Source organism: Ctenocephalides felis, unplaced genomic scaffold (assembly GCF_003426905.1).
Source record: "Ctenocephalides felis isolate EL2017-DRISC unplaced genomic scaffold, ASM342690v1 CF-g0.4_SCAFFOLD_03573, whole genome shotgun sequence".
Classification (NCBI taxonomy): domain Eukaryota; kingdom Metazoa; phylum Arthropoda; class Insecta; order Siphonaptera; family Pulicidae; genus Ctenocephalides; species Ctenocephalides felis.
In genome coordinates this window covers 20,351,093-20,378,470 of record NW_020539727.1, presented here as the reverse complement: position 1 = coordinate 20,378,470, position 27,378 = coordinate 20,351,093, and positions in this window count along the sequence as shown.

The window sequence follows — 27,378 nt, the reverse complement described above, 5'->3', positions numbered from 1 at the left end:
AAAATATTAGACAAAAAAAACAAAAATATGGGAATGATATGTAGATTTATTTATTATTCCAAAAGTCAATAAATTATTATAGTAAAGGCCTAAATACTATTGTCTGCCAGATATTTCAGATTGTGTTTAGACCTTTTGGATTATCTGCCAGATTTTTTAGTTCATCTGCCAGATCTTCTAGATTGTCTGCCAGATTTTTCAGATTGTATGCAAGATCTTTCAGATTATCTTCCAGATCTGTCAGATACTTAAATTTTTTTCTTGATGTTTTAGATTGTTTACAAGTTTTTATTTTATTTGGCATACAATCTGAAAGATCTGGTAAACAATATGAAAAATCTGACATACAATCTGAAAGATCTGATGAACAATCTAAAAAATCTGGAAGATTTGTAATTCAATATAAAACATCTGGCACACAATTTGAAAGATCTGGCAAACAATCTAAAAGATCTGGCAGACAACTAAAATATCTAGAAGTTTGGTTTTTAGACAGCCTAATTTCCAGATTTTTTTTTATATAAGGCAGCCTGTTTTTTCTATTTAAAGATTGCCCGATCTTTAAAAAGCACAAACTCTTCATTATGAAAATGCTTTATTGTGAAATTTTCTATCGAAAACGTACTATTTTTAACTATTAATTAAACTATTATTTAAATGTAATATAAACTATTTTTTAAATGTAAAATTGCATAATTTGTGTTTCATTTTGTGGTCTCATTTTTGAATTGCTGAAATGTTATATCATTTGTTTCAAATTTAATTTTCATTTGAAATTATTCATGATTGAAAGATAAAATCTAAAATATGTAAATAATTCATTTCTTAACGTAATTATAATTTTTTATAGGTATATATTGCGTTTTATCAAAATGACTAAGCATTTTTGATTATATATATATATATATATATATATATATATATATATAAATATATATATATATATATATATACATATATATATATATATATACATCTTAGATCTCAAAATTAGCATTTGAAGCGCACAAATCTCTATCAGGAAAAAATAAAAACAGACAAAAAAAATATCTACAACTTACAAATTAAAAACAGGCTTTTTGCGTCAGAGACTCGAAAATTGGTCAGTAACTGCTAAATCATCTGGTCGAATGCAAATTTTATTTTATATATATATATATATATATATATATATATATATATATATATATTAAATATATATATATTTAATGACGTCTACAAATGTCGTAGTTTGAATAAAAAAACAGTTTTAGTTACGTCTTTACATTTCGGTGATTTTTAGGCACACGTCTTGAAATTAATTTGTAGAAATCCGGATTAAAGTGATAAATAAATGTATTAATTATTATTTATCGATTTACGCGCAAAGCTATTTATAAATTAGTTTTTCAGAAACCTGATTTTTTATTTTAGTTTATAAATAAATGTATTAATTATTGTTTATCGATTTACGCACAAAACTGTATTTGCATGTTTTTCCTGATTTTTTTTTCTTGTTATTTCGTGGGAATTATAAATTCCACAAATGGAATATTATTTTACTAGTAAACATCCGATACAGATCAGATCAGATCAGAAGGCATTTGATTTGAATAAACCGCAATTTTTTTTCTTGTTTATATATTGTGAAGTGTAATTTGTTTACAAAGAAAATACTAAGAAAGCAACTTTATATTTAATTTAAAATATTTTGCCAGGTACTATTATTAATAAATTATAAAATTTAAATTATAACAAAAAATGCTTGTTGTCTTGATCTTTTCAGAATTTGTCCAATATTCCAAAACGTCTGATTTTTTAAACGCTTAAAGCAAATACATATCAATTCCAGGCAATTTAATTACGAGTTTATTATAATTCCGACATTTATTTATTTAAATAATTCAATGCGCAATATTCCCCAAGATTCGCATAAAATAAATATAAGTATTCATTAATTCATCAAATGTAAATAAAACGAATAAAATGACGTCAAACAATTGTTGCTGTTCATAATAATAATTATGTAATTAAACGCACAATCACTTTAGTTAAAATAATAAATTAGAATTCAATAATTTAATTAAAATAATATAAAAATAACTAGGTGTAAAAGTTTGTAATAGAAATAATTCAGTTTATAAATAAGGATTAGGAAATGTATGAATTACTAGAGATATAAAAGTTTTGAATAAAACGACTTTGAATTCGATATTTCATTCTTTAGCAATAGATATAGAAAATTTGGGACATTTTTTTGGTTTTTGTCAAATAACTCAAAAATTTCACCAGTTTTCAGTTACTTAGGGTGAAACTAGATTAAATTTACAACATTTCTTAGGGAACACTTTTATACACTACAATATAAAAGTTTTGAATAACTTTGAATTCAATATTTCAGTCTTTAGCAATATAAAAAATTAGAAACAAATTTGATCCAAAAAATTTAACAAAAAATCAGCAAACAAAAACTAAAGCTACTAAAATCACAACGATTTAAAACAAAGTTGATCAAAAATTAATAAATTCTTAATATTTATTATTATTTATTCTTAATATCTAAGTGCATGCCAATTTTACAAGTGCAAAATATTTATCCAATTATCTAATATCTTGTATCTTTAAATTATGCAAATTGCTCATTGCAATTTATTATAATAATTTATTGTTCGTATAGAAATGCTATTTGAAATGTTTTACAAAAAATGTGCATTTCTTAGTAAACTGCGCAAACATGAGAAAAATTCAAGTTTTTACGTCAAAGACGTAAATTAGAGAAAAAAGTTGTTAGAAATTTAAATTAGATTTATTGATTTTGATTGAAATTTCTACTTCAATTTTGTTACGTAACATTCAATATAAACTTTCTGAAAAATTATTATTACATGTTAGATTCTATCTATGATAAATAATTTTAGAGAACAAAAATATGAAGACTGAAAAATTATTTATGTATGTTTAAAATAACGGTTCCACAAACCTTCTAATTTTTTTACAACAATCTAATTTATTAACAACTTTTTTTCGTGCAACTTTGACCATAAACTTGGAACCTTGACACCTAAATTTTGAGATGAACTCTAAAAGGTGAAAGATTTCTAATAAGATATTATCATGAGATCGACACATTATTTTGGAACTTTTTTCTTCTAAAAAATTGAAGGCTTTTTCATTCTTCTGATTACTTTCTTCTGATGTAAAAAAATCATTATTAAGTCAACTCAGTTTTCCTCAAACAATATTAGTTTTATGCTACTATTAATCCATGTCTCTGATCCTGAATGAGATATTTCGGGTTTTTGCTTGAATATCAGATATTTCAAAAAAAAAAAATTATCAGAAAATCTGACATTCTAAAATTCAGAAAATTATATTATCAAAACATCATGAGATCTAAAAATAAAAACATCCATAAATCAAACATTCATAAAACAAGAAATAAATATGTCAAAAAATCAGGACATCAGAAGATGAGGACGTTAAGAAATCAGGACATCAGAAAATCAGGATGTCAAGAAATTGGGTCGTCAAGAAATCAGGAAATCCAGAAATAAGATATGCAGAAATCAAAACGTCAAGAAATCAATCAGGACATCAAGAAATCAATCAGGACGTCAAGAAATCAATCAGGACGTCAAGAAATCAAACAGGACGTCAAGAAATCAAACAGGACGTCAAAAAACAGGACGCCAAGAAAACAGGATTCCAGACATCAGGATTGCAGAAATCAGGAAATCCAAAAAGCAGATATCCTGAAATCAGGACTCCAAGTCAGGACGTCAAGAAATCAGAACGTCAAAAAATCAGACATTCAGAATTAAGACGTCAAGAAATCGAGCAGGACGTCAGGAAATAAATGAGGACATCAAAAAATCAATCAGGACGTCAAAAAATTGGTCAGGACGTCAAGAAATCAATCAGGACGTCAAGAAATCAATCAGGAATCTCGAAATCAGGACATCAAAATATATTATGGAATCGACACATTATTTTAGAACCTTTTACTTCTCAAATTTCTAAGACTTTTTATTCCCTAAATTTTTCCTTGTCTTAAAAAAAAACATTATTAAATCCAACCAAGTTTCCTTCAAACAATATCACAGTTAATCCATATCTCTGATCCTAAACGATGAAATATTTCATCAGAATTCTCTATTAAAATCCATTGACGAGTCATTTATAATTTGTGCTTTATTAAAAACGTTTTTGTTCTATTTAATATTCTATAAAAACAATTTTGAAGTATCAAAACAAGTTCATTGGGCTGTCAAAAACACAGTAATTAATTCAGTCTGCAAAAAACGTGTTTTTATAAAGGGTTTAGGCTTGGGAAAAAAATATTATTCCGGTTTCCGACTTTGTAGAAGAGGAACTTAAAAATATTTTTAACTTTAAACAGTTTTTTTGGGTCATACTTGGCGGTATTTAAATTTATGAGAAAAAAATTGTTGGTAATTGACATATGTTTAAAAATAAAAATAGAATAGGTTTAATAATATTTTGTACTAACATTTTTTGCCACACTGAACAAATTTATTACTACAAAACAAATTTAAATTCTGGCATAAAACTTTTTCTACTTCATCAATCCAAAAAGAATCTAATTAAGCAGACTTTGTCAAATTTTTTAAATAATTTAATACTTTTATACAAATTCTAAATGTTTTTTCGTTGCAAATTATAATTTATTATATTTCTGACATGAATCAAATGCGTAGAACATATTTACTATTTTTTATCTTCATAAATCAAATAAGAATCTAAGCAGACCGAAGTTCCGTTTGAGACGACTTTTGTGACGTCTATAGATGACGTCTTTAGTCGACGAATTTTTTGAGAAAGATTTCAGATAAAAAGTACAAGATAAAGGATATATATATATATATATATATATATATATATATATATATACATATAAATTTACTATTGTATTATAATAATACACAAACTTTATATTTTTAGTACAAAGCGTTTCTTGATTAGATTTTTTGCAACTATTTTAGAAAGTATTGGTCAAGTTTAATTTTTTTTGTAAATTAATAACTTGTGGCAAAATGCTGTAATTTGAATATGTGATCTATAAAACCCTGTTTTAAATATTAAAAATATTAAATATGCATCTGTTGAAGAAAAATTTTGAGTAATTAAATAAAATACGTACGCGAGTTAAGTATGATAAATTTAGATAACACAAAGAGAAAAATCCAACGCAAATAAAAAAATTATTGCTATTAAAAATTTATAGTAAAATGCTCTAATTTGGATATGTGGTTTATAAATACCTCTCTTAATTACTAAAAATATAAAGCATACATTTGTTAAAAAAAAATTTCGAGTAATTAAATAAAATATGCACGCGAGTTATGTACTACAAATTTTAAGACAAAATACACAATACGGACAAATCAAACGCAAAAATTTCAAAAATTCATTCTGGATTAAAATCTTGTAATATGATGCTAAAATTTGGGTAAATGATACTTGAAACTCTGTTTTAAATACTAAAAATATTAAATATGCATATGTTGAAGAAAATTTTTGAGTAAATAAATAAAATACTTATGCAAGTTATGAGTTGCAAATTTGGACAACGCAAGGTGTTACATATAAGAAAATCCGACGCAAAATTTTCAAAAATTTGTAGTAAATTTAAAAATTGTACTAAAATTCTGTAATTTGAATATGTGGTTTATAAATATCTGTTTTAAATATAAAAATTAAAAAACATACATATGTTGAAGAAAAATTTTGAGTAATTAAATGAGCAAGTTACGTATTTTAAATTTATATACAACAAGGTGTTATATATAAGAAAATCCGACGCCAAATTTTCAAAAATTCGTGGTAAATTAAAATGTTGCAGCAAAATGCTATAATTTGGATATGTGATTTATAAATGCCTGTTTTAAATATAAAAAATATTTAACACACATCTATTGAAGAAAATTTTTGAGTATTTAAATAAGCAAGTTACGAATCGCAAATTTCAAAAACACAAGGTGTTACATGCAAGTAAATCCAAAATAGAATTTTCAAAAAATTGTTGTAAATTAATTATTTGTAGTAAAATGCTGTAATTTGGATATGAGGTTCATAAATACTTGTTTTAGATACAAAAAATATAAAACACAGATCTGTTGAAGAAAAATTTTGAGTAATTAAATAAGCAAGTTATGTATTTCAAATTTAGTTATCACAAGATGTTTATAAGGAAATCCGATGCAAAATTTTCAAAAAATTGCTGTGAGCAAATAATTTGTTGCATAAAGCTATAATTCGGACAGATGATACTTAAAGTCATATTTTAAATATATAAAATACTAAATCTTACAAAAACTAAATTTACGTTTTAAATATACGATTTTTTTACATATAAGTACAAAATTTAAAGGTGATCTCATTTTCACAATTTGTTAATAAAATATTACTGTTATTATATATATATATATATATATATATATATATATATATTTATATATATAAATTTTTATATAGATATTTTAAATATACTCTCAGACCCTTTATATACCTTCTAAATTTCATTATTAACTATTTTTAATGGCATATTTAAAAACAAATTACAGCATTAATTTTAAATTATTCAAGAATATGTTCAAGAGTTCAAGAAATCAATAATACTAAAATAGTGTGTCTAAAAATAATTCTCAGATGGTTAAAAATAAATTATTGATTTTATTTACTATATATAATTCACGTCAATTCTTCTGTAATGTCTTTTTAATAATAACAAAGCAGTTAAAATAGAAAAAAATAGGTTTTTAATGACATAATTAGGAATTTTTAAATATAATTATGCGTAGAATTTTAAAAAGTATTTCAGTATTTAAATTTGTTATAAAGTACTCTAGTAATAATTGTATGTAAAAAAAATAAAATTTGAAACTGATTTTTGCAAATTCTTAGGTGTAACATTAATATATAAATAGATGACCTTTTATATGAAAAAATTCTTGGAATCCAATTTGCAAATTTAAGATTTTTTTGCATGTTTCAGCTTTAAAATAAAGAATTATTTGTTTAATCATAAATAATACTTATTTCTAATTCTACAGTTACAAAAAGTGTAAAAAGTGATTCACTATTAGTTATATCTAAAATACAAAAAATAATTTAATTTATTATTAAAAAATATTTGTTAATTATTAATAATATCAACTTAAACTCGCCTCTAAATTTCAAAGTAAAAACGAATCAAAAAATAAGAAAATTAGGTACGTTTTCTAAGTAAATCAATATAGTTATTTTTTTATTATTTATTTACGTTTTACGTCAATTGTTTTTCCAATTCACACTGCAATTTTTTATCAATAAATTCATAAAATTTATTTATATAATTCTAATTAAATGCAACTTGAACAATTTCTACTTAAAAGAAGAAAAAAGTAGTCGCCCACGTGCAATTTTTGCATTAAACATTGTAAATGTATAGTTTTTTACAAAAAAATTTGCAATATTGTTGCTAATTGATAATTATGCATATACACACACACATATATATATGTATATAAATATAATTATAATATTTTATTAACAAATTGTGAAAACGAGATGAATTTTTAATCAGGTACTTATATGTAAAAAACGTATATTTTACAGTCTTAAATTCAGTTTTTGCAAGATTTAGTATTTTATATATTTAAAATATGGTTTTATGCATCATTTATCCAAATTATAGCTTTATACAATAAATTATTTGCTCACAACAACTTTTTGAAAATTTTGCGTTGGATTTTCTTATATGTAACACCATGTAAAAGATCTAAATTTGCAATACGTTACTTGCTTATTTAATTACTCGAAATTTTTCTTCAACTGATGTGTGTTTTTTATTTTTTATATTTAAAACAGGTATTTATAAACCACATATCCAAATTACAGCATTTTAGTACAAACTTTGAATATACAACAAATTTTTGAAAATTTGGCGTCGGATTTTCTTATAGTGATATCTAAATTTGCAATACCTAACTTGCTTATTTAAGTACTCAAAATTTTTGTTCAACAGGCCTGTGTTTTTTATTTTTTATATTTAAAACAGGTATTTATAAACCACATATCCAAATTACAGCATTTTAGTACAATCTTTAAATTTACTACAAATATTTGAAAATTTGGCATTGGATTTTCTTAAATGTAGCACCTTGTGTTGTCTAAATTTGCAACTTATAACTTGCATACGAATTTTATTTAATTACTCAAAATTTTTCTTCAACATATGCATATTTATTATTTTTAGTATTTAAAACAGAGTTTCAAGTATCATTTACCCAAATTTTAGCATCATATTACAAGTTTTTAATCCAGAATGAATTTTTGAAAATTTTGCGCTTGATTTTTTCGTATTGAGTACTTTGTCTTGGCAAAATTTGCAGTACATAACTCGCGTACATATTTTATTTAATTACTCGAAATTTTTCTTTAACACATGTATGTTTAATATTTTTAATATTTAAAACAAGGTTTTATAAATCACATATCCAAGTAAGAGCATTTTACTACAAATTTTCAATTAGCAACAAATTTTTGAAAATTTTGCGTTGGCATTTTCTCTTTGTGTAATCTAAATTTATCATACTTAACTCGCGTGCGTATTTTATTTAATTTCTCAAACATTTTCTTCAACACATGTATATTTAATATTTTTAATATTCAAAACAGGTATCTATAAACCACATATCCAAATTACAGCATTTTAGTTCAAATTTTAAATTTACCACGAATTTTATAAAAATTTACGTTCGGTTTTCTTATATGGATAAATGTAACTTGTTTACCTACGCATTTTATTTAATTTTTCAAAAATTTTCTTCAACACATGTATATTTAATATTTTTAATAAATAATACAGATATTTATAAATCACATATCCAAATTACAGCATTTTAGTACAATTTTTAAATTTACCACGAATTTTAGAAAAATTTACGTTAGGTTTTCTTATATGGATGAATGTAACTTGTTTACCTATGTATTTAATTTAATTACTCAAAATTTTTCTTCAACACATGTATATTTAATATTTTTAATATTCAAAACAAGCATTTATAAATCACATATCCAAATTACAACATTTTGCCACAAATTATTAATTTACAAAATAAAAAATTAAACTTAACCAATACTTTCTAAAATAGTTGCAAAAAATCTAATCAAGAAACGCTTTGTACTAAAAATAGAAAGTTTGTGTGTTATTATAATGCTTTGTAAATTTATATATATATATATATATATATATATATATATATATATGCATATATATATATATATATAAATTTATAAATGGATATTTGTATATTCATTACCAAGGTTAATACAAAAGACCTTCCTTGTTCATGTATTTTTTTGCAAAGTGTAATTAATATATGGCAAACACTTTCTTTTTAAAATAAATAACAAATTCCCGGATATTTAGATAATAAATTATATCTCAATATTGTTTTAGATATTTCATAATTTTTTTAGCAAAATTTATTAGACAAATAGAAAAAATAGGCATAAAAATATTTATTTGAAAATGCTGGAATAGGCTTGAAGTAAGGTATTTTTACGAGAAATCGTTATAATAATAATTATTATTATTTATCTCGGAGTTAGTCAGCAAAAAAAAAATTACTCAAAATACTCGTATCTAGCAATTTTTCTAAAAAAAAAATTAATCTCTATAACCATCTACAAAAATTGTTTATTAATGTTCTTCCACAAATTTCGTGTTCGTACTTCATATTCATATTTCAAATCTACAATTAAATTTTTTTCCCAGGGAATCTTTTTAACAATTTCTAACCTCTATGACGTACATTGTTCAATAGATTTTTTTGCAACAATTAGACGAGAAATTGTTGCAAAAAAACTTGTTTGAATTTATAGAGTCATCAAAACATACGTCAGAGAAATCCACATATGAGATGAATAGGTAAAATATATATATATATATATATATATATATATATGTGTGTGTGTGTGTGTATGTATATATGAAGAAATAACACGACTGATTTTTCTCTAATTTTTGGACTAACTTTTTCCAATTTTTCATAAAATACGTTATTAAAAAAACACATACAAACCTAAATATTCACCTTCCCATATTAAACCCTTATTTCGTGAATTTTTTTTATATAGAATGAAAATAATGAACAGATTTAATTATGTAATACTTAATAAACATTCCTCTACACAAAAACAATTTTACAAAAATATATTTTCAACTTTTGCAAAACAAATTTAAATGTTTTTGCAACACGTGTCCGAACAAAAGTTTTACAATTTAATAACACTTGGTCTAAATTAAAGCAAATATATATAAACGTTGTTGTAATTAAAATATAATTATAAATACACGGTTTTATTTAATTACAACACTGAGTAAATTTAAATCAACGCTAATTTATAATTCTCTATTTGAAAAATATTATTTTGAACTTCACTCATTCATTTTGAACATATATGGTACAAAAATTAGTACCAAGTTTGTAATTTTATTTTTTTATACATTTTTTCGAACAAACTGTGAGGGTTTAATATTTTTAATATTTAAAAAAATGTTTGAAGTATCTTAAAAATAAATTACAAAATTCTATAATAATTAGTTTTTTATAAACAAAGTTTTTAAACTTGGTATGATCTTATAATCAATTTTTTTTTCATACAACGTTATATATCGTTCGAAAATTTTATTTTGGTATTAATATATATATATATATATATATATATATATATATATATATAAGTTTTATAATTTTAATATTTGAAACAAAGACTTAGATATTATATAAATAAATTATAGAACTCTGAAGAAGATAGTTTTTTATAAACCTTTGTGTCATTTATTTATGATTTTTTATTAATTGTCTCATAACGTATTAAATAGCTCATATATTATGTTTAGTAAGAAAATATGAGATTTTATAATTTTTATATTTAAAACAAAGCCTTAAATATATTATAAACAAATTATAGAATTCTAAAGAAGATAGTTTTTTATAAACAATTTTTTAAACCTTTGTATCATATTTATTTTTGATTTTTTGTCTCATAACGTATTGAATAGCTCAAATATTTTTTTTAGTAAGAAAATATGAGAGAGTTTTGTAATTTTTATATCTAAAACAAAGCCTTAAAAATATAGAATTCTGAAGTAGGTAGATTTTTATAAACAATTTTTTTAAACTTTACATACAAATTATTTCTATGCAGAATAATCTACATTATTGCTTAAGACGCGTTTTCTGGCCTGAAAAATCGTCTTAACGGGGTATTTGTCATTTATTTTGTCAACATATCCAAATTTCAAAACCCTAACGCAAAAAATACCCTAATTAGAGCAAATACAGTAAAAATTTATTTATTTTGAATCATTTGCCCAATAGTTGTACAAAGAAGCGTTTTATGCGAAAAATCGTAAAAAATAATTGTCTTAACGAGGTTTTAGCCATGTTTGATCATTTCCAAATTCAAAACAGAGTTCAAGGTGTAACATATCCAAATTTCAGAACCCTAACACAAAAAATACCCTAATTATAGCAAATACAGTAAAAATGTATTTATTTTGATTCATTTCCCCAATAGTTGAACAAAGAGGCGTTTTATGCGAGAAAGCGTAAAAATTAATCGTCTTAACGAGGTTTTAGCCAAGTTTAATAATTTTCAAATTTAAAACATGATTCAAGGTATAGCATACCCAAATTTGAGAACCCCAACTCAAAAATTACCCTAAATAGATCAAATACAGTAAAAATTTATTTATTTTGATTCATTTCCCCAATAGCTGTACAAAGTAGCGCTTTATGCGAGAAATCGTATAAAATAATCGTCTTAACGAGGTTTTAACCATGTTTAATAATTTCCAAATTTAAAACAAGGTTCAAGGTATAACATATTCAAATTTCAGAATCCTAAGGCCAAAAATACCCTAATTAGAACAAAAACCGTAAAAATGTATTTGCTCTGACTCGTGACGCGTTTTATGCGAGAAATTGTATAAAATAATCGTATTAACGGGGTTTTCAGTGTATAATAAATTAGTAAGAAGTATTTCCCACTAACACACAATTATCTCACCACATGATATGTATATTTATTTATTATTGTGCGATCACACAATACAGGTTTAAAAATGTTTTTTTTACACCTACCGGTTTGAATATGAAGTCAGTGATGGCAAAAGTTAGGGTCTCCATCATACAAATATATAATTCATAAAAAAATTATCAGGGTCAAATTAAGGGTCCACAGATTTAATTTTTTTTTTATTTACTTTGTGATTTATTGCAGAATTTTTTATGCAACAAAATTCAAATTCAGGGTCGTTTTCCTAATTTGAGTAATTATTATATTTTTAGGGTCAAGTTAAGGGTCTTTAAGAAAAAAAAAAGTTTCAAGTAAATTTTTCGTAAATTTTGTATCTAATTTGTGATTTTTTGTGTTAATAGTCGATTTCAAAATATAAATATGATAAAAGTAATATAGTGTTAGTATTTGTGACCCTTAAATTTGACCCATGAAACTGACTTTTAGTTTATTTTAAAAAAGCAAAATTTTTATATAAGTTATTCTTAAATTTGACCCTTAAAATCGACGCTTAAAATATATTTTTGTATAACACATGAAATTTAAAATTTTTAGGGACCCATCAGGGTCACAGGTTTTGAAATTTTAGGGGGTCGCTAAATAAAAATTAGGTATAAAATAATTTATTTTTTTTATCACTCAATAGAATTTAATAAGGACAGTTTTTATACTATATAGACCCCAAAATAAAATTTGCAAAATTTATGGGTCATATTAGGGGTCCATTGATATAAAATTAGGCACACAATAAATAATGTAATCAAGTTAACACAACAAAATTCAATAGAACAAATAAAAAACATTTTTTATAAAGTCAAATTTGTAAAATTTAAGGGGTAATGTTAGGGGTCTTTTGAAAAATAATTTAATTTGGTGTCTATTGAGTTAGGGGTCTATTAAGATGAAATTAGACACCTAATAAATGATTTAATCAAGTTGACACAACAAAATTCAATAGAACAGATAAAAAACATTTTTTATAAAGTGAAATTTGTAAAATTTCAGGGGTCATGTTTGGGGTCTCTTGAAAAATAATTTAATTGATAAAAAATTAGGCTTATAATGAATTATATATCCAATATACAAGATTACTGGTTAATAAAAAATTCTTAAGAATTTTATGCCACATTTTAGGAGTCCTGTTAGGGGCCATGTTAGGGGTCCATTGATAAAAAATTAGGCACATGATAGATTATGTAATCGCGTTAACACAATAGAATTCATTAAAATAGATAAAAAAACATTTTCTATAAAGTGAAATTTGTAAAATTTAAGGGGTCATGTTAGGGGTCTATTGAAAAATATTTCAATTGATAAAAAAGTAGGCTTATAATGAATTATATATTCTATATACAACATTGCTGGTTAATAAAAAGATCTTAAGAATTTTATGCCATTTTTAGGGGTCCTGTTAGGGGCTACGTTAGGGGTCTATTGATATAAAAGTAGGAACATAATAAATTATGTAATCCACATAATAAATTCAATAGAACAGATAAAAAACATTTTTTATAAAGTGAAATTTGTAAAATTTAAGGGGTCATGTTAGGGGTGTCTTGAAAAATATTTCAATTCATAAAAAATTATGCATATAATGAATTATATATTCTATATACAACATTACTGGTTAATAAAAAAATCTTAAGATTTTTATGCCACATTTTAGGGGTCCTATTAGGGGCCATGTTAGGGGTCCATTGATAAAAAATTAGGCACATAATAAATTATTACAACAGAATTCAATAGAACAAATCGAAAACAGTTGTATACTCTAATAAAATATGTAAAATTTAGGGGTAACGTTAGGGGTCCCTTGAAAAATAATTTAATTGATAAAAAATTAGGCTTAAAATGCATTATATATTTCATATACAAAATTACTGGTTAATAAAAAAATCTGAAGATTTTTATGCCACATTTCAAAGGTCCTGTTAGGGGTCCTATTAGGGGTCATGTTAGGGGTCCATTGATATAAAATTAAGCACATAATAAATAATGTAATCAAGTTGACACAACAGAATTCAATAGAACAAATAAAAAACATTTTTTATAAAGTCAAATTTGTAAAATTTAATGGGTCATGTTACGGGTCTCTTAAAAAATAATTCAATTGATAAAAAATCAAACATATAATAAATTATATATTCTACATACTGTCCAATAAAAAATTTCTAAGACCTCTATGACACATTTTAGGAGTCATTTTAAGGGTCAATGAGACTCGAACAAATAATTTTATTTAGTTGCCAGATCAGGGGTGAATGTAAAATGTCGAAGACTGAGTTTCATTTTATATTTAAATATCATAACACTCTTGGCTATAAAATTTATGATTTCTAGGGATCAAGTTTGGGGTAGGTCTAAAAATAGACCCACAATAATTAATTCAAAAGAGTTACCAAATCAGAGGTCAATAGGAAATATTAAAAAATTAATTAAAATTTGATATTTAAATATCATTACATAATCGTATAAAAATTTCGTAAATTTTAGGAGTCTCTGGCAAAAAAACTGATCACAATAGATGTGCATATTTGTCTAATTGGATTCTAACCCTCAAAATGACCACCAATGCTTTTTCAACCGCGTCGTACACATTCACGGTCACAAATACATCCGAACAATATCGTCGAGACTATAAAAGATCGTCCAAACATTTCTCGACTTCATAACTTGATAAATTCTTAAACTGTAAAGTACTTTTGTTAGAAAAAAAACAAAAACAACATTCTGACAAACCAAATACAATAATTACAACATTACTAGATTGTTAAAAATTAAGGAAAATTAAAGAAAACTCTGGTTTTCCAAAAAAGTGCACAAAAAATAATCGTAGACTTTTTGGTTAAATAAATCCGTAAATTATGTAAAAGTTTGTTAGACAATATATAAGGAATTTTCTGGCAAACCAGATTTGTGCATTACAACGTTGCCAGGTTGTTGCAAATTAAAGGAAACACGCGTTTTCCATGAAAAAGTGAAGTGCTAAAAGGTGTAAATAGTGTTTGAAGTGCATTTTGGTAAACAGAAGTGGGATAAATTTGGTTTTTAAAGCAACTGGGGAGAAAATTCTGGTGATTTTGGCTATCAGCACGTACAGACCTCAGAATTTTGGTTAATAGATGTGAAAAATTGCTGTTGGTTTTGAAGAAAACCAAGATTTACCAAAAAAATTGACGTTTGGATCAACCTAGTTGGCGAATTTCAAAACTGTGGATCAACTTGTTAGCAGAAATTTGATAAATTAGGTCAAAAACAAGTACCTGGCTCATGTATTTAGATAACAGCATCAGCACCTTATCAAAGTAATCTATCTTTTTGGTCAACACTAAAACAACTAGTGACAAACTCCTGATCAACCCAGTTGATCAATTTGCTCCTTTGAATCTACAAAATCAGTCCTTTACCCTTGCCTACAGAAATTTGATAAATTAGGCCAAAAGCAAGTACCAGGCTCGTGTATTTAGACAACAGCATCAGCACCTTGTCTACTGCACCTCTGATCTAACTTTGATCTATCTGATCTAACCCATTTGATCAATTTGCTCCTTTTAACCTACAAAATCAATCCTTTACCACCATGTATCCAAATCCCTTCAACAGAAAACACTCGACAATCCGTCAAGTCCTGGACAAATTCCTGACAGTCGATTTCAACAATAATGCAAAAAAATTGAGCAGCAAAAGAGATATCAGCAGATGCAGCTCATCAGCATCTTCTACCAGCAGTGGCAGCAGCAGGAGTCTTGCTAGCAATTTGAAATATTCAGCTGTTTGGAGGAGATAGGTTTTGGGAAAGTTTTGGTCCAGAAATATTTCTGGAGTTGGAGATAAAATTCGAGGAAGTCTTGTCCAGGAATATTTCTGGGGTTGGAGATAAAATTCGAGAAGAATTTTTGGAGTTGACATGGTGATTTTGACAAGACTGATTAGGATAAGATGGAAGTTTGTTGATTTGAATTCAGGAGAAACTTGGACGTAAGTATTTTTAGTTGGATAGATGTTGTTACAAATTTTAAAGAAAATTTGAAGAGTACACATAACCATTGTCCTGTTTTTTCCTAATATTTTTTTCTATTTTGTTTCAGATGTTGCCAAACTTCAACGATAACCTTTGCTGCAAGATGATAAGATGGTACCCAATTTTTTGTTAAAAGTGCAAAAGTTATCAAGAATTTTGTGATAAACTTTAGACAAACCAAAAATGATGATAATGATGAACTAGATCAGCAATATACACTTTGATAATGGGTAAAAAAAGTGCTGGAAAATGCTTCAGATGGTTTTGATCAACAGTTGACATTTAAATTGTGACCAAATAATGTATTTTTGATTCAAAAACTCATAATTGATGAAAATGCTAGTGCCAACTCCAATTTAAGTCATTGTTCATCAAAATTCTTGGCTAAAGTCTTACTGGAAGATGTTTATGCTATTTTAGATTTAAATCTAGATTTAGATGTTCATCAACTGGTGTCTAATTTGTTCCAAAATAACCACCTAAATCTGGTGTTTAAAATTGCATGAGTGATCAATAACGCCGTGACAACCTCCAAAGTAGTCATAGATGATCCTTGGTCATCAAAATTTGCATAAAAGAAAATTTTGGTGCAAATCTGGAATATTGCAGAACATCAACTGGTGTCTAATTTGAACCAAAATAACGCAAATCTGGTTTCTAAAATTGCAGAATGATCAATAAAGTTGTGACAACCTCCAAAGAAGTTAAGGACGATCCATGGTCAACGAAATTTGCAGAGAATAAATTATTGGTGCAAATCTAGAATATCCAGAAACATTCGAAGGTATCCAAATTATTCAAAATTTGGTTAAAATTGATAGGACTTGAAAAACTATCATTGTTTATCAAAATATGTAGTGAATAAATTTTTGAAGAACTTCTAGGATAACCCAAATTACCAATTGATATCCAAATTGGTGCAAATTCTTCTAAAATAATGCAAATTTGATGCAGAATGAAGAAAATGTCAATGTGACAACCAAAATGATTTTTTTATGACCAAATTTGGGAAAAATAAATTACTCTACATAAAGATGTCTTCCGGAATCACCAGAATCATTAATTGGTATACAAAATACTCAAAATAAACGCAATTTTAATTAATAAGGCTGTGACAACCTACAGAGTGGACCAAGATGATCAATTTTTAACACAAAATTTGAAAAATAAATTGTTTCAATAAATAAATCAGAGGAAGTCTTAGAAATTAACCAACATCACCATTGGCATCCAAATTGTGCCAAAATTATGTCATTTCACAATCAAAACATCAAAAAAGGCTGTGACAACCTCCAAAATAGACCAGGATGATAATTTTTTATCAAAATTTGTGTCAGATCAACGGTTTTAGCAAATAAATTATTGAAAGCCTTAAATATCAACCAACATCGCCTATTGGCATTCAAATTGTGCCAAAACAATTAATTTTTTCAATCAAAACACCAAAAAGGCTGTGACAACCTGCAGAGTGGAACAGGATGACCAATTTTTATCAAAATTTGTGCTAAATCAATGGTTTTAGAAAATAAATTGGTAGAAGCCTTAGAGATTAACCAAAATCACCTATTGACATCAAAATTGTGCCAAAATAATGCCATTTCACTCTAAAACATCAAAAAGGCTGTGACAACCTGCAGATTCGACAAGGATGATCATTTTTAATTAAAATTTGTGCCAAATGATAAAACATTTTCAATTAAAATTTGTGCCAAATAGATAAATTAGTGCCAGAAACATCATCAATTGGCACTTTATTTGTGGCCACCAATTACCAAAAAAAAATTGCAGAAGACCAGAAAATATAAATCAAGAGAACTTTATTTAATAAAGTAAAACTTAATCAAAATTTATGTGCAAAAAAGTGCTGGGATTGAGAAAGAATCTGTTTAAAATAAAGTTGTGTTTTTTTGATTCAAAATAAAGCATTTTTATAAGTATACATCATGTAAATTACTTTAAATCAACAGTTGCTAGACAAAACAAATTTAATTATCAAGCAATTGCTAGACAAAACAAAGATTTAATTATCAATCTAATAATTTGTGGTGCTAAAAATGCAATTTTACTAAATAGTGCAAAATTTCAAACCAAAATCAACTTTTATTTTTCATTTGAGTAAAATTTTACACGAGCTGCCAGTCTATCTCCACTAAATTCAACTAAACTTGAGTAAAAATGTGCACAAGCTCTCCTTCTATCTAATTTTGCATTGACGTCAATTGTTAGACAAAAAATCTGCATTTTTTGCTGCAAATAATGATTTTGTTTATAATTAAATAAAATCTGGAATAATTGGATATTTATAAATAAATATGAATCATTGTAGATACTATTTAAATTGCTGTAAATAAATTTAAAAATTATTTAAACAAGTGGCAGGTCCATTTAATAATGTATACTCATTAGTTTAATATTGTTAAGGATGTATTTTATTTATTGTATTTTTTTGAAAGTCCTCTGGTAGGATTTTTTTAGTATAAATTAGTTTATAAAATGTACTGATATGTTTAGTAATTATTTATTATTATTTATGAATAATAAAATTGTATTTATGCATTGTAAATAATTGTTTTTCTTGAAGTATTTTGTTTCAAGTTTTTGACAATTTCATTTTGAACTAGTGGTGTATGACATCGTGCCTTAACGCAAATTGCTAGAACTTTCCATACCTAAATAAAATATTCGAGAGATTTTAAACTTTTCAAATATATTATTACAAATACTGTAACTTTCATTAATTTTGCTATCTTGTTTGTTATATCTGAGCAAATCAAATGTAAATCATAAATCAATTTATCTCCAGAATATTAACAATCATCATTTCATTTCGAATTCAATTTCAAAAAAAAAGTTGCCTAATTTACACAAAATTGAAATAGTGCTCTCGTATAATCACAGTCTAAACGCATTTGCAAATAATTCTGTGCGACATTTTCACTTATACTGTGCTTAGCTTGGCGGCATTTTCATATTTTTCAATAGTTTTTTTTGCACAAAATTGGAAAAAAGCTCCAGTACATAAACAGTCTAAACGCACTTGGGTAAACATTTGTACCAGAGTGGCGCTTACACTGTACTTAGCCTGGGTCATTGTATATGTTTTTTATATCCAAAATTACAAAAATATATTTTCATTTTCGATTTTCGACCCATTACTACCCTACGAGAAGTTAAAATGAAAATTTGAAGAAAAAATTGATTTTATATTTTAAAACATTATTTTATTAGTTGAGAGACAAATAGTGATATATAGAGATGAATATTTAGAGTGTCATTAGAGACAATAAACGAATGATAAATTTAATTGCATTAAAGAAAAAAATGATTTTTCTATTTTTAAATTTTCTGTAACTAAACTAAATTTTTGAAAAATTATAATGAAGATACTAAAAAATTTTGTATCTAATTTATAATTGATATTGATTTTTTTCATTTACCTCAAAGATGAAGGAGCAATAAATATTATATAAATTTATTTTGTATATACATATTATATATATATATATATATATATATATATATATATATATGTATGTATATATATATATATATAAATGCCAGATTTTTTTTCAATTTCTAGTTATCAATTTGAGTACCTTGACACGACACAGAACTGTTTACAGAATTTTAAGTCTATTTCTGTAAATAATTATTTATATTATTATTTGTTATTATTTAGATAAACAAGTACTAAAGTCAATATATTTTTATTATTTTTTCTAAATTTAAATTTAACCGTTACGAGGGCATCGCTTTTAAGATAACGACAAAGTTAAATGAAATAAATTAAATAAAATTGTTAAAAGTCATTCAATGATTTGTTATCACTTTCTTATATATATATATATATATATATATATATATATATATATATATATAAATAATTATATATCAATCCATTACAATAACTTTTTGCCCAAGTCCTACCCTTCTGCAATAAATCTCAAAATAAGGTTCAAAAACCGACCAATAAAGATTTATAGTCAGGTAAACCCCCCATCTTAACGGTTTTGTCTGACGTAGGCACATTTTCCCGAAACATATTACCGGAAGAAAATCCGGAGCCGAAAGTGAAAATTAGGGTTGCCTTGTAAAATGAAAGTGTTATGGCGGAATAAAATTTGAGAGGGTAAATTAATATAAAGTTGATGGTAAATTCTGGAAATTTGTTAATAATATTCCAAATGAAGGAAACCGCACACTCACAATCTAATTCTTACATTGTATCTTACTAATTAAAAACCATTACATACAATTCCGCAATTTTTTTCAACACGTGCAATTTGAATTATACAGTTATTAAAATTCTTTTCCTACGTCAAAAGACAATTCAGGTTTTTTTTTTCATTCATTCTGCAAAATCTCGTTGGACGAGAAACATAAATTTAGACAAGGTTAGGTTTTTTAGCAATGATTCATTCAAAAAAAGAACGAAAAAATTATGACCTGCCCGAAGAGAAATATATTTGGAGTCGTTTGAAATAATTCAGGAATTTCCAATAAATCAATTGTTGGGATGAAGAATTTGTTATAAAAAGTGATAATAAAATACTAAAACAAGTTTGTAAGATCATTCAGTATCCGTATTAATAAGAACATGTTATAAAAATGTTTTGTTACAAAAAGTTCAAGTATAAAATTAAAATCAAAATCAGTAAAATGGATCTAAATTATATGGATATTGGTTTGGGTATCTTTAATTTAATTCATTGACCTCAAGGAAAGATTTTTGTTTACTCAAACAATTTTTTAAGCAAATTTCCAAAACAAAAACATTAACAAAACCGCAAATAAATCTAGACTTCAACAAATGTTTCCTTTGTGGTTAATTCGCACCAAAACGAAAAACCCAATCTAAACTCGTAAACAAAATTCAAATAAATAAAAATATAAAATATATTTAAAGCTGAATACAAAGAATTTAATATTTTTTAATGGAATGATATATTAAAATTAACTTCCCGTAGGGTAGTTATAGTAATGGGCCGAAAATCGAAAATGAAAATTTTTGCATTTCTCGACGTTTTGGAGGTTTCTGAACATTTTACTGGCATACCTCAGAAACAATGGATGTGTGTTTGATCGATCCCTATTGATAGGGAGATGTGCTGATTAGTTTTTGGCAAAGACAGGTCCCGCCATTTCGAAGATACAGAGCTAAATTGCAGTTTTTGAGTGAACTAAGCGTCCGATTTGAATGATCTAAAAAACTTTCTGCTTGTATTGACAAAACAATTGCTTTCGAGGATAAAAAATTATTACATTTTTTTTTCATTTTCCATAAAATATTTTTGTAATTTTGGATTAAAAATTCAAAAAATTACCCAGGCTAAGCACAGTCTAAGGGCCACTCTGGTATAAATGTTTTCCCAAGTGCGTTTAGGCAACTTATGTACTGAAGCACTTTCCAATTTTTGTGAAAACTATTCAAAAATGTGAAAATGCCGCCAAGCTAAGCACAGTACAAGTGAAAATGACGCACAGAATTATTTGCAAATGCGTTTAGACTGTGACTATACGGGAGCACTTTTTCAATTTTGAGCAAATTAGGCAACCATTTTTTTTTTAAATTGAATTCAAAATTAAATGATGATTGTTAATGTTCCTGGAGATAAATTGATTTATGATTTATGATTTATATTTGATTTGCTCAGATATAACAAGATAGCAAAAATAATAAAAGCTACAGTATTTGTAATAATATATTTGAAAACGTTTAAAATTCCTCCAATTTTCCGTTTCGTTGCGGGAAGTTCCAGCAATTTGCTTTAAGGCACGATGCCATACACCACCACTAGTTCAAATATAAATGAACAATCTGCTAGTTAATAATTACTAAAACTAATCTATATCAATTATAAAATAAATAAATCGTTATCAGCCATCAAACCCAAAAATAGCCCAATTTCAAATATTTACAGTACCATTTGACCCTTACATATCACGCCATCACAAAATCAGCATAAAAAACAGTAGCTGTCACTAAAATATGTAAAATAAGCTGAATTTTATCTCACAGTTTTATAACATCCGTCATTTCTGATTAGAAAATGTCAAAAGTAGAAAAAAAAACATACAGGCAGACATATTTCGTATTTTTGATCTGTTGCCATACCAGATATCAAATACTGAAACTGTTATAAGGTCAAGATAAAAAAAAAATTAAAAATATCTGGCAAAAAAAACTATTTTTTATGTGAATTGTTCATTGGCTCACATAACAGTGCACTAAAATACAAGATTTTATCAAATTTAGTTTTAAAATTATTAGATTTTTATTCCATTGTGGTGGATTTTTTAGGTAAAATTTCTTTAGGCGCGACTAGGGTGTAAATCCGTGCAAATGCAACGGAAGTGCGTTATGGCAAATAAGATAAGATAAAGTCGAGAGCCAATGATTCGTCATTCGCTCTCAATGATATCATTTCTTTGCGGGTCGATTGTGATTAGTCGTCGTGTCGAGTGAATAGAGATCTGTCGTCGTATGCGTATCGATATCAACAAAAAAATCGGCATAGATAAATATACATTTTAAAGTTACATCGTAGTACAAATCTTGATTTAACGAAAAATGCCTGAACCAGAAGAATATTTTACCCTGTTCCTTGAAAATAATAAAACAAATTAAACATTTGTGCCGTGTACTAAACGTAAGTTTATTGATTAGAAATAATTTCTATATTATTAGTAGTTTCTATAAATCTTTGAAGTTATTGAAATGACAAATAGTTTTTAGGTAAAACAGATATTACAGCTCGAATCGATCGACAACTCTTTATAATTTTATTCTAATTGTTAAATACTATTAGAAGAGTTATAATATATCTTATATATAAAAATGAATCGCAAAATGTGTTGGTAAGCGCATAACTCAACAACGCCTGGATCAATTTGGCCAATTCTTTTTTTTAAATATTTGTTGAAGTCCAAGGATAGTTCTTACGATGAGAAAAAATCAAATAATTGTCGGGAAAACCCTAAAAACAGCCCTTTTCTTTTTCTCATACAAACGTTTTAGAACTAAAACGTAGAATCAATTTGAGCTTTATTGCTATTATATAAAGTTCATATTAAATTACAAGCACGCACTGTATACTCCTCCTAAACTATTATTCGGATTTTGATAAATCTTTCTGAAGTTTGTTAAGGAAATTTTCTAGGATGTGATTATAAAGTACTGGGATGTATGTGCAATATTGTAGAAATAAATGGAAAAAATTGCAAAAATCGACATGTCATTGTTTTCATTGAAAATAAATGAAAACTATCATCTGTTAAAAATTTCAATTTACTTATGAATCTAGACAATATTAGAATATGTGTAATTAATTTATGATTATAAATAAGAAAAATGAAATGTCTACATTATTATTGCCAAAAAGCAGCTGAGATGTGCCAAAAATTAAAATAATATAAAATACAGAATATGTATGGCAAATTGAATGATGCATATATGAACAGGATATTACAAACTAATTCACTTAAAATATGACATTAAGTATTAATCAGGGCCGATCCTACCTTTAATGCGATGCATGCGAAAAATACGAGCGCACGCCTTAGGGGCCAACACAAGATTCGGATATTAAATTTTCAGTATAGTTTTTTTTTCGATATATAATTTCATTGCATCTTTTACTAACCTTTCCACAATATTTTTAAAATTCGTAAAAATTTCACTTTATAACAACAAATGGGAAAGTAAAGATGAATACATACAATTCAGCCCTCACGATATCGATTGGGAGAAGTTTAAGATGCAATTTTTGATATCTTAGATAATAAAAAATTAAATTAATTTAATCCAAATGAAGTACCAGTGTTATGGTTATGGTTATGGTTATGTTAAACCGTTTAAAAGACTTCAATTTCCAATATGGTGTGGGAATTGAGACTCTACATTTTATTTAAAGCAGTTCTGCATTTAACATCGTTCATATTGTATGAATGTATATGCATTTTGGCGTAAAGAGTAATTTTAAAAAACAATAATTATTATTTTTAGGTAAACGGTAAATATTAGTATATTACAATAAAAATTTGTAGACATGGGTACAGGACAACGTCTGTCGGGTCATCTAGTTATAGATAATATTTTAAATTAATAAAACACATAAAAATCAAACATATATTTAAAACGAACACAATGACACAAAATTAGGACATCATGTCAATCAATTGACACAAACACAAACACAAACAGTACCTTCACTTTGTTTTTCCTATCATCCAATTCACTACACGTCACTGTCTTCCATTGTAAAAATAACTTCTAGAGTTTTTGGAAGTGAAAATATAAGGTCTGTCCTTAGTTGGGCACATTAGGCTGCCAATTAGACCTTTGGCAGTATCGTAGGGCACCGTTTGGTTCATGAATCTCGATTTTTGGGTGATCGGCTGGAGCATGTTGTTCCATAGCATGGCGGCTCCTGGAAAAATTAAAAAAAAAACAATATGTGTAAATAATCGTCCTAATCAATGAAAAATAATTTATGAGTGATTAAAAGTATTCCGAGTGGATTTATTACACATAATTGAAAACGAACGAAAACGTTAACTTGGAGTATTTTTTAAAAGCAAATTTTCAAAAATTAACAATTTTTATATTTGAACCAGTTTTTCTGTAGGACTTTAATGATCTAGTATGTTCATTAAGACCAAGTACTCTATCGTTATACCAAGTAAATCGTCTAATTTTAATTTTAACAAACGTCAACAAAACTACTCATTTTCTCAAACTTTGATAAATTTTTAAAATTAAACTACTTGTCATAAGAACGCAATATTTCAGTAAGTTCTATAAGACCATGATATATATCGCTAAAAAAAGTTCCATAAAAATCGTCTTAATTTTTTTTAAAGAAAACGGCTCGGTAGATTTTCACCTAAAACTAATCAGTATCATTTCCAACTAATATCTTTCGAACAGTTTTTGATTTTTTTAAATCGATTCGGTAGTATGAGTTTAAATGTGGACGAAAAGTTTAACACTTTTTTTCCAAATTACAAAGAAACGGCTTGGCAGATCGTCGCGCAAAAACTGACAAACGATAGTCCTCACCGAAATACATCAAATCCCTTTTAATTTTTTGAAATCGGTTCAGGCGTTTTTGAGCAATTGTCGATGAAAGTTCTAATTTTGACAAATGCCAAAAAAACGATACTAATTTTTGCAAACTTTGACGAATTTTTAAAGCTAAACGAGTTGTCGTAGGGCCGTAATAATTTAGTATGATTTAAAAGACTATGGTATCTACAGTCAAAAGAACAATAATAAAAATCCTCACAAAATAATCTCAAGTTTTTCTATATTTACCGGATATGTTTAAAATCAGATATTTATTTTAAAAAAATCAGTTAAAGAACCAAAATTCAGACATTCGTCATATATGGATTCAAAAATTACATAACTTGATCAATTATTGCAAGAGACCAACAGCGACATGTAGAGATAAATATTATAGAGAGTGTCGTTAGAGACAATAAACTAGTGAGGTGTGTTAATAGAGACAAACGAACATCAAATAATTTTGTTATGTTTTTTTTTTCATTTTTTGAATAATATAAATTAACTTAAGTAATAAACTGTTGATTTTCCATCATATCCATTTTTTTCTGAAAGTCACAGCAAAGCGTGCCCGGGCACGCTAGTATATATATGTGTGAAATGAATATATATCTCTTTCAAATTCTTCAAATATTTTTGACTAATTTTAATCACAATACGTTCGGATTTATCGAATATTTGAAATGCTTTTTAAGTTTATCAGAAAACAGGCAATTAAAATTAATGAGATACTAAAATGCCTTTTGATGCATTTGGAATGCGTTTTGTTTCAGAGATTGTCTCGTGTTTTGTCTAGATTAAAATACGAGAAAATAATTAGATAAATACATTATTAAAAATATATATATATATATATATATATATATATATTTGTTTTCAACGTATTTATCTAGTTTGTTCCATTCGAAAAATCTTAAAAACATATAATTGTCCTCGTTCTAATTATAAAATTTGATTTATATACAATTTTTATTACTCAATTATAAACAAGGTGAATTAATATTACTATTTTTTAATTCAGTAGGATATTCTAAAAAATTTTGAATATCTTGAATAGTAGATAATGATTAATGATAATTAAGTTAACTTTAGCATTTTAGTTACGTGAATCGAAAAATAAAATGTTGAAAATTGAAATACATATATATTTTTTGAAAATTTTGTTAAATATATTTTTTTTGAAAAATATGTCTTGTTATAAATTTCACAACAAAGGGTCTGGGCGTGTTTCCATACAGAATTGGCCCCACCCTGGTATTTAAATTATTTTGATGCCATTTTATAGGTATTTTTGAGAAAATTCGATATACCAAATTTCAAATCCGTAGCTCATCATTTGGCCGAGATATCAGTGAAAACATGTGTAAGTGGCCCCTTTTTTCAAACTCACTTTTTCTCGGAAATATGAGAGATATCAAAAAACTGTTTACGTCATTCTATTTGTACTGATCTTGTCTATATTATTTATAATGAATAATATTAAAAAATTGTCATTTACTGGATGAAAAGTTGGAAATAAGTTTTTATTTGAAATCTCGACCAGTACGGTTAATTTGACTACTTTCTAAATAGCATCATTTTAAAGCCTGTATATTTTACTTTTATTATCCAAAATTATATTTAAATCAAAGTGGAACTTTTTATAAAAAGTTGAAAAAACCGAAGGTAGTACACACGGAACCCGTAGAATATCCGTGTAAGTAGCGTCTCTCAATAGCAAACCAGTGCACATTGCGCTTGGCGCGCATCGGAACATATTCTATATAAAGGTAATACTTATTTAAAAAATAAAATTAGATATATACATTTATGTCTTTTATATTCATATATTTATGTATATAATTATTGTGGTTATATATTTATATACGAATTTTGTTTTGAAATTATACCTAAAACTTTATTTGCTTTTTATATTTTATATTTTATATTGTTACTGTATATTATTTATAACGATAGAAATACATAAATAAATAGTCACTATATTTACCATAGTAATATAGAAGTTAAGTTACGGAGTTATTAAGACGCTGTTAATCGTAGTCGCTATCATTGTTAATAGAAACTGTAGTTCTTTCTGTTATAAATATTATGTCTTTTATATTTATATTTTGTGTATACAAAATAATGATGCATTCAATCATTCACTCACAATAAAAACTAAATATACAATTATTCTTTGAATAACAATTGGAATATTGAGATAAAAATACGTTCTTTACTC